This window comes from Suricata suricatta, chromosome 9 (genome assembly GCF_006229205.1).
Source record: "Suricata suricatta isolate VVHF042 chromosome 9, meerkat_22Aug2017_6uvM2_HiC, whole genome shotgun sequence".
Classification (NCBI taxonomy): Eukaryota; Metazoa; Chordata; class Mammalia; order Carnivora; family Herpestidae; genus Suricata; species Suricata suricatta.
In genome coordinates, this window is record NC_043708.1 from 120,131,469 (window position 1) to 120,141,225 (window position 9,757).

Genomic DNA, 9,757 nt, shown 5'->3' on the forward strand with positions numbered 1-9,757 from the left:
TTATGCATATATGGAATTGATAGAAATTGTATGATCACCACTTAATATATTGTAGTATTATATTGACATATTGTACTAGAAATAAAATAAGCTAGTTAAGAACTCATATCCTATAACCAAAATTCAGTCTAGTCAAAAGCTAAAATTTGGCAAGAGAAAATATGTACAAATGAGTAGCTCTATAGGGCCTCAAACATGTACTCTGGTATTTATAATTTCAAGACCTATCATAATTTGGCCAAAATTCATGAAAACTAATAAAATCATTTTGTGGGAAAAAAAACTTGAAATAAAAGAAAAAAATGCCCTGGGAATGGATTTCTAACATTGACTTCGTATTGGCCACCTGATTCCCTTTCCATTTATGTACTTTCGTTTTCTTCATTTTTCAGCTGTCAAGGTAGCTTTCCTAGAATGTGAGTGCAGGACTCCAGGCTGGGTGTGGGCGAGGGCGAGGGTCTCCTGAGCAAATGCAGGAGGCTGCTGTAAAGCCAAGAGACTGTTCTTCTGCCTTGGAGGGCTGTCTTGAGACTCTGCTCACACAGGGCTTCTCACCTATAAATGAGCAGATGTGCCAATGTCTGCAGCAAACTTACAGATCCTATGGGAGAAGCAGCCATGATGGTGGCCAGCCACAGTTTTAAAAAGGGGTGGTCGTAGGTTTTCTCCTTTGAGACTTGATCACAACCAAATAGAAGACTCCCTAGTAACATAGCACACTCTGCTTTAAGAGGTGATCTCCCTCGTTTTCTACAAATGAATCTGAGGGTGACATCCCGGCATGTGAGGCAGGCGACCAGGAGAGAGGAGTATCTGTGCCATCTGGACGGCCCACCTCCTTCCCTGTGCCCACCCTCCCTTCTCTTGGCTTTTGTGCCCAAGGAGAGGTCCTCCTGCGCAAGCTGGCAGGTGACCTTCTGGCTATTCTTCAGTTAGTCTTCAAGTTATTCTTTCCACATTGTTTTTAAATTGTAGTGACATACCCATGAAATAAAAGGTACTGTTTTGACCATTTTAAAGTGTACGGGTTGGTGGCATTTAGTACAGTGTTGTGCAACCACTACTATTTAGCTCCAAACATTTTCATCACCTAAAGGAGAGCCCATACTTACTAAGCAGTCACTCCCTATCCACCCGTCGCCCCAGCCCTGCCAATGTGAAATCTGCTTTCTCTATGTACAGATGTGCCTGGTTCCATCTGACGGGTCCGTTCTCCTCTGAATGGAATCATGAAGTATGTGACCTTTTGTGTCCAGCCTCTTTCACTTAGCATAATATTTTCAGGGTTCACCGTGCCATGGCACGCATCCGGACTTCATAGCTTTTCATGGCTAAGTGATATTCAGTTGCAGGGATATACCATACTTTGTTTATCTACTCACTAGTGGACAGGCATTTGGGTTGTTTCTGCCTTTTGACTGTTATCAGCAACACTGCTGTGAACATTTGGGTACAAGGCTTTGTGCAGATAGCTGTTCCTGGCTCTTTTTCAGAGTGGAATTCCTGTATCATATCGGCATTCAGTGTTTAACTTTTTAAGGATGCACAAATTGTTTTCCACCATGATGAACATTTTATGTTTCCACCAGCAGTGCCCTAGGATCCTGACTACACTCAAATGGCAAAGATTTAATAGCCCCCAAGCCTTAATGGCTCAGCCCTTGGGCTTACCTCTGGAGCCCCTCAGGCCTGATCACACAGGAGCTGCCCTTGTTTGCCTGTGTATTTTCCCATTCTCTGGCCTGCCCCGTCCTCTGGTCGCATGGACGCTGCCTTTGGACAGTGCTTTATGAAGGGTTGAAATACAGAGGCCAGTTGAGAAAAATTTGCTTCTGCTCTGAAACGCCGGGCCCAGCACCCCAAGCACCACCTGCTCTTTATGAAGCTTAAGTGAAGAGAGTGAGTGCTGAAGTTGAGGACACGCCAGGCTGCCCTGGTGGTCGGCAGTAGGGGGCGTTTTGGTAGACCAGTGCAGAGAACAAGACCAAGCCCTGAGGTGTCACGTGAGGCTCAGTGGAAGGGGCGGCTCCTCGGCCCCCAGGCCGGGCTGCCAGACTTTGTAAAGAACAAGAGGACACCAGTTAAGCTTGAGCTTAACACATGATGAATAATTTTTCACTATAGGCATGTTCCGTGAAACATGGATGGGGGCAGGGTGGGGGGAGTGTAGGAGGGAGCGCTCCTTCCCCCTCCTGTTCACAGGCCCAGCCAGAAGATTTAAAAGATAGACTGACTGGCAGGTTTCCCTAATGGGTCTTGTCATGATTGTTTTAAGCCACAGATTGGCTTCAGAAAGATATGATCACCCCCATGGGGATGACTGTTATAAGAATAAATACTTCATCCAAGCTCTCATTCTCCTCCAGACAAATGCCATGGGAGTGATCAGAATTGTAAGAGGAGCCGAAGAATAACAATATTGTCATTTTTCTGAGCCACCTGGATGTCAGGGGACAGATAAAGGGGCTTGTGAAGTATGCTCAGTGTGCTAAGTCAGACCTTCAGTTGGACCATGGTGGCTAATGCCCTCAGCCCAGCCACGCATGCAGCAAGTTCTGGCTGACCCTTGTTGAGTGGGGACAGACGAACATCAGACCAGTAGGTGTGACCAAAGTCTTTGGAAACAGCATGAAGTGATTCCCAGAGAAGGCTGTCACCTAATTTATTTTTGAGAGAGAAAGAGGTGTGGTGGGGGGTGTGTGGCAGAGAGGCAGAGAGAGAGAGAGAGAGAGAGAGAGAGAGAGAGAGAGAGAGAGAGAGAGAGAGAGAGAGAGAGAGAGAGACATACACACACACAGAGTTCTAAGCAAGCTTCAGGTTCTGAGCTGTCAGCACAGAGCCTGATGCAGGACTTGAACTCACAAACCATGAGATCATAACCTGAGCCGAAGTCAGACACTTCACTGACTCGGCCACCCAGGCACCCCCTAACTGTAAGCCTGGGATTTCTCTGACAAGAAGTCATGCTTGAGGGGAGATAGGACAGGTCAGTGGGAAGGTTGTGGCTTGCCTGGCTTTGAGCTGATACGCTGTCTCTCTATGTGTCACTAACATGCTTGTCACTTAGGAGAATGCTTAGAAATGTTTGATTTTTATTACAGATGGCGTGAGTGCGTGTGCACTTGTTTACTATTGTTTCATCTCAAGTAATGTGGATTATATTGCTGTATTTTCCATTTAATCAAGCAGACGAAATCAGAATTGACACTTTTAAAAGATCCTAGCTTAAGTTTCACCAACTGGAGCCAAGATACTTATTAGAACAATTTATTCAAATTAGTATATTTTTACTGCAGGCAAATCATCCCTGCCCTCAGCAGCTGTCTCTGGTCCTGACATGTTAGGACCAGTCTGTGCCACATGTCTGTGTTCTGTTCTCAGGACTCTGGGGAGAGGGTCCCAGGACCTCTGCCAGATTTCATTTAACATGTTTCACTCACCATCTTCTCTCAGTGGATGGCTGATGTGGCTTCCAGCCCATGGCAGCAAGAACACCCCACGGCAATTACCTGGTGAGGACATGTCCCTCATGTCCCTGTGGCTGGAAAGGACTGAGGTAACCCTGGCCATGAGGTGTGGCTGGCTGTTGTACCTTGGGGAGTACACAAGAGGATTTAAGTAGCATCTTCATCTAAGATGCTGGGAGCCTCAAATCCACCTGGGCCTTTATGATGTAATTTCAGATGCTGCGCCCCATGCTGCCAAGCGTGCCCCTGCCTTGCCCTCAAGATGAAAATTAGAGCACCAGATGGGCTCTCCCAAGCCCACCTCTCTGAAAACAACCCTGGCTGTTTATTATTAACTGTTGTTGTCATGGTGATGAGTGGAGAAAGCATCAACAGGGAGGATATGGTCGAGCCTGTAGAAGCTTTGGGGAGAAGCTTTGGGGAGATCTGAGATCCTGTACTGCCCATCGTCACCACATGCTGTGGCTCTGTGCCAGGTGTCCCATGGACAGGTGTGAGCAGCCAGCCTCTGCTCACCTGGCCAAGCCCTAACCCCGTGGGGGCTGTATCCCCCAGAGGGGCACCTCTTCCATTTGCCAAAGGCACCCAGTATAAGACAAGCAGCAGACTTTTCTTCACAATGGATCTGGCACCCAGACGAGAGTCTGTTGCCCTACATCTATGGCAGAAAAATTAGATTCCACCCCAAGCTGTAACATTTGTAGACGCGGTGTTATCTTAGTCCATTTGGGCTGCTGTCACAAAAACACCATAGGCTGGTGGCTTATAAACAACAGACACTTATTTCTCACAGTTGTGGAGGCAGGAAGTCCAAGATCAAGGCGGCAGCAGATCTGGCGTCTGGTGAGGGGCACTTCCTGGTTCATAGCCAGAGTCTTCTGTGTCTGCACATGGTGGAAGAGGCGAGGGAGCTCTCTGGGGTCTCTTCTATAAGGACAGTGACCCTACTGGTGAGGGTGGTGTCCTTATGAGCTCATCTAATTCTAATTATATCCCAAAGACCCTACCTCCTTGGGGGGTTAGGTTTCAATATATGGAATTGGTGGGGCACATTCACTCTACAATAGGTGTGGTTGACCCATTTTCATTTGTCGGTGGTTGGTTTGTTTCTTTAGGGTTTTTGGAGATTACTAGTATCCATTCAGCTCCTAGTAAGGCAGTGCAGGCCTTCAGGAAATGAAGTTGGTGAACTCAGCCTAGGGAAAGTCACCAGGTTATAGATCTTGCAAACAAGAGGGAGAAAAACAGATATTCTGTAAGTGGACCTTGAAATAGCCAAGTGTGAGAGACAACAGACGGTTCTCTGGGAGGATGTCAGAAATGTGGGTTTTACGTAAAGCAGAGGGAACAGGATTTCCAGTGAGAGCACCCGCTGTCCCCCTTGGGAGGTTTTGCCTGATGTACCTTGGCCACAGTGGGCAGTTCAGAGCTGGTAGGACAGAGGGAAGACCTAACCAGGAGTTTGGGAAACAAGCCTCACTCCAGTAGTACTCTGGTGGAAGTGGTCCCCAAGCCAGGCTCAGCCCTACAAGAAGGGGCACTGTCAGCTCGGCTTGGGCAGCACAGGGTCCACTGGGTTGGAGCCCCCTGGGTGGGTCACAGCCCTGTCATCTGGGGAAGGAGGGGTTCAGGTCCCAGAAGGAGGGCTAAGAAGGACAGAGGAGCATACCAGTGGTCCTGGCAGGCCTGAGCCCCAGAGCCCTCCACTCTGGGGACATAGTAGGACAGCAGAAGGAGCCCAGCGCCATGTGCATTGCCTGATTGCTCACAGGCCGTGGCATGGGGACAGTGTTTTGGGCTTCCAGGTAAGGAAGCAGGGACCAACCAGACATCTGACCCCCTGGGCCTCAGCTGCACCCCTGCATCCCCTCTGTTCCAGGAAAGCCTTATTTCTTCCTGTAGCTTGAACTCTGGTTTCTCTCAGGATATGGTGATGCCTTCCTTTCCCCCTTTGTGTGCAATCTTCACCATGTTTAAAGCCCAGTCCACTTCTCCCACCTCCCATCTGAGCCATGCCCATCCTCCCCACCTTCCCCTCTGAAATGCAGTGGTGTTTGCAGTCACAGAGGGGATCCTCAGCTAGGAATCTTTGGTTTGCTTGGTACTGTCTGAGCCAGGGGGGGGTTGACCCATGTCTCTTTCATTTTCTCTAACCCTCCCAGAGGGATTGAATGACATCAAGGAACACAAACAACAATGGCTATCTAGACAGAGAAGACTGGCAACAGCATCTTGCTGTGCCACCTGGGCCTGTAGGAACTAGCCATTAGCGCCAACACCTGGAGCCATAGTCGGCTCAGCTTGAAGAAGGAGAGGGAATAATGCCACTTAGTATTTATAAATAACTTTATAAATAAAAATAAATTTATAAATAAACACGGCTATTGTATATATATATTTTTTAATGTCTTATTTATTTTTGAGAGAAAGAGAGAGACAGCATGAGCAGGGGAGGGTCAGAGAGAGAGGCAGACACAGAATCTGAAACGCTCCAGGCTCCAAGCTGTCAGCACAGAGCCCAAGGTGGGGCTCGAACCCACAAACTGTGAGATCATGACCTGAGCCGATGCCAGATGCTTAACTGAGCCACCCACGCACCCCATATTGTATATATTTATAAAATAAATATAAACTTATTTACTTCTAACTTCTCATTAATGTCATTGTTATCATCATCATCATCATCATCCTTATATTGTCACTGCTTGATAATTTATTTCTAGAAAGCTCTAGAACTTCAAATGATGGCTTACTCTCACTTCCTTTGGAGTTTGGTCAGTGATTTTAGTGCTGTGGATCTGGCTCTTGTCTTCTGGATGGTACAAGGCACTAGATTTAGAGACCTAAACTTTAAATTTTGTTAATTGAAGTAAAAGAAATTTCGGTTTGATGTCCTCTTCAAGAGAAGACCTGTGACTTGTCCTTGGGGCATTTTGTTTTTTTTTTGTGGTAGTAGATTGACTAGTTTGCATTAAATCAAGAATTTAGAACCTAGAGTTTAGAATTTGCATTAAACTAAAAGTTTTGTTTTTTTAGAAATATGATTTCAACTCTTAGACACTGTTGTTGGGAATATAAAATGGTGCAGTTGCTCTGAGAAACAGTATGGTGGTTCCTCAAAAATTAAAAATAAAATTATAGTTTAATCTTGCATTTCCACTTAAGGGTATAAACCCAAAGAATTGAAAGAGGAACTTTAAGAGATTTTGTACCCATGTTCAGAGCAGTGTTAGTCACAATTACCAAAAGGAGGAAGCAACCCAAGTGTCCATTGACAGATGAATGGATAAATAAAATGTGATATATACAAACAGTGAAATATTATTCAGCCCTAAAAAGGCAGGAAATTATGATACATGTTACAACATAGATGAACCTTCAGGTCATTATGCCAAGTGAAATAATCCAGTCACAAAGGCAAATCCTGTAAGATTCCACTTATATGAGATATTTAGAGTAGTTAAATTCATAGAGATGACAGGGACTGGAGTGAGATGGTAATGGGGAGTTAATGTTTGATGCATACATAATTTCAGTTGTGCAAGATGAAAGGAATTCTGGAGATGGATGGTGGTGATAGTTGCACAGTGTTAATATACTTCATGCCTGTGAACTACACACTTAAAAGTGGGTAAGATGGCAATTTTTCTGTGTGTTTTACCACAAGTAAAAAAAAAGATAAATAATAAAATTAGAAAATCTGATTCAAAATATGAAGATGACACAAACAAGTAGAAAGATACATCATGCTCATAGAAGGGCAATTTATACTTTTATTTATTTATTTTTCAAATAGTTTATTGTCAAATTGGTGTTCATATAACACCCAGTGCTCTTACCCACAAGTGCCCTCCTCCATTACCACCACCTCCCCTCCCCCTCCAACTCCCCCTTCAACCCTCGGTTCATTTTCAGTATTCAGTAGTCTCTCAGGTTTTGCCTCCCTCTCTCTCCCCAACTCTCTTTCTCCCTTCCCCTCCCCATGGTCCTCCATTAGGTTTCTCCTATTCTCCTGTTAGACCTATGAGTGCAAACATATGGTATCTGTCCTTCTCTGCCTGACTTATTTCGCTTAGCATGACACCCTCGAGGTCCATCACTTTGCTACAAATGGCCAGATTTCATTCTTTCTCATTGCCATGTAATATTCCATTGTGTGTGTGTGTGTGTGTGTGTGTGTGTGTGTGTGTGTGTGTATCACATCTTCTTGATCCATTCATCAGGTGATGGACATTTAGGCTCTTTCCATGATTTGGCTATTGTTGACATTGGGGTACATGTGCCCCTGTGCATCAGCACCTCTGTATCCCTTGGATAAATCCCCAGCAGTGCTATTGCTGGGTTGTAGAGGAGTTCTACTGATAGTTTTTTGAGGAGCCTCCACACTGTTTTCCAGAGTGGCTGCACCAGTTTACATTGCCACCAACAGTGTAGGAGGGTGCCCGTCTCTCCACACCCTCACCAGCATCTATAGTCTCTTGATTTGTTCATTTTAGCGACTCTGACTGATGTGAGGTGGTATCTCAGTGTGGTTTTGATTTGTGTTTCCCTGATGATGAGTGATGTTGAGCATCATTTCATGTGCCTGTAGGCCATCTGGATGTCCATTCTACACAAACCAGTCTACAGATTCAGTACAATCCCTATCAAAATAGTGGTAACATTTTTCATACAACTAGAACAGATAATCCTAAAAATTATCAGTAAATATAAAGATCCAAAATAGCCAAAGCAATCTTGAGAAAGAACAAAGCTGAAGATATCACAATGCCAGGTTTCAAGATAAACTACAAAGCAGTAGTTATCAAAGCAGTATGGTATTGTCACAAAATTGACACACTGATCAATGAAACAAAATAGAGCACAGAAATAAAGAGACCATGCTTACATGGTCAAATAATCTACAACATAGAAGGCAAGAATATATGATAGAGAGAAAGACAGTCTCTTTTTTTATTTTTTTTAGAAAGACAGTCTCTTAAGTAATGGTGCTGGGAAAACTGGATCACTTTCTTGCTTCATACACAAAAATAAACTCAAAATGAATTAAAGAGCTAAATATGAAACTCAAAACCAAAACATCCTAGAAGAGAATACAGGCTGTAATTTCTCTCTGACATCGGTCATAGCAACATTTTTCTGGCTATGTCTCCTGAGGGAAGGGAAGCAAGCAGAAATAAGTGATTGGGACTATACCAAACTGAAAAGCTTTTGCACAGTGAAGGAAGCCACCAACAAAACAAAGAGATAGCCTACTTAATGGGAGAAGATACTTGCAAATGATATGTCCAATAAGAAGTTAATATGCAAAATATATTAAAAACTATGCAACTCAACACCAAGAAAACAGATTTAAAAAATGGGCAAAGACATTAACAGACATTTTCCCAAAGATAACATACAGATGGCCAAAAGACACATGGAAAGATGTTCAACGTCACTCATCATCAGGGAAAGGCAAATCAAAAGCACAGTGAGATATCACCTTATACTTGTCAGAATGGCTAGAATCAAAAGGAAAAGAAATAAGCATTGGTGAGGATGTGGAGAAAAAGGAATTCTTGTGCACTCTTGGTGGGAATGTAAATTGCTGTAGCCACTGTGGAAAACAATATAGAAGTTCCTCAAAAAATAAAAAATAGAACTACCATACAATTCAGTAATTCCATTACTGGGTCTTTACCCAAAGAAAACAAAAACATGAATTTGAAAAGATGTGTGCATCCATGTTTATTGCAGCATTAATTACAATAGCTAAGATATGGAAGTAACCCAAGTATCCATTAAGAGATAAATGGATAAAGAAGACGTGGTATATATATGCAATTAAATATTACTCAGCCATAAAACAAATGGTATCTTACTATTTACAGCAACATGGGTGGACCTACGGAGTATTATGCTAAGTGAAATAAGCCAGACAGACAAATACCTTGTGGTTTCACTTATATGTGGAATCTAAAAGACAGAACAAATGACCAAACAAAAAACAGAAATAGACTCATAAGTTCCGAGAACAAACTGGTGGTTTCGAGAGTAATGAGGGGAGGAAGAATGGGCGAATAAATGAAAGGGTTTAAACCGTACAAGCGGGGCGCCTGGGTGGCTCAGTCGGTTAAGCCTCCGGCTTCGGCTCAGGTCAGATCTCACGTTTGTGGGTTCGAGCCCCGCGTCAGGCTCTGTGCTGACAGCTAGCTCAGAGCCTGGAGCCTGCTTCCGGTTCTGTGTCTCCTTCTCTCTCTGCCCCTCCCCCTCTCATGCTCTGTCTCTCTCTGTATCAAAAATAAATA

General features: G+C 44.2%; 1 protein-coding gene across 3 annotated transcripts in view; it reads left to right on the forward strand.

The window, feature by feature from the left end:
* APBA2 (amyloid beta precursor protein binding family A member 2) overlaps positions 1–9,757 on the forward strand; it is a 241,508-nt gene that overhangs the window by 188,069 nt on the left and 43,682 nt on the right. The window lies entirely within an intron of this gene.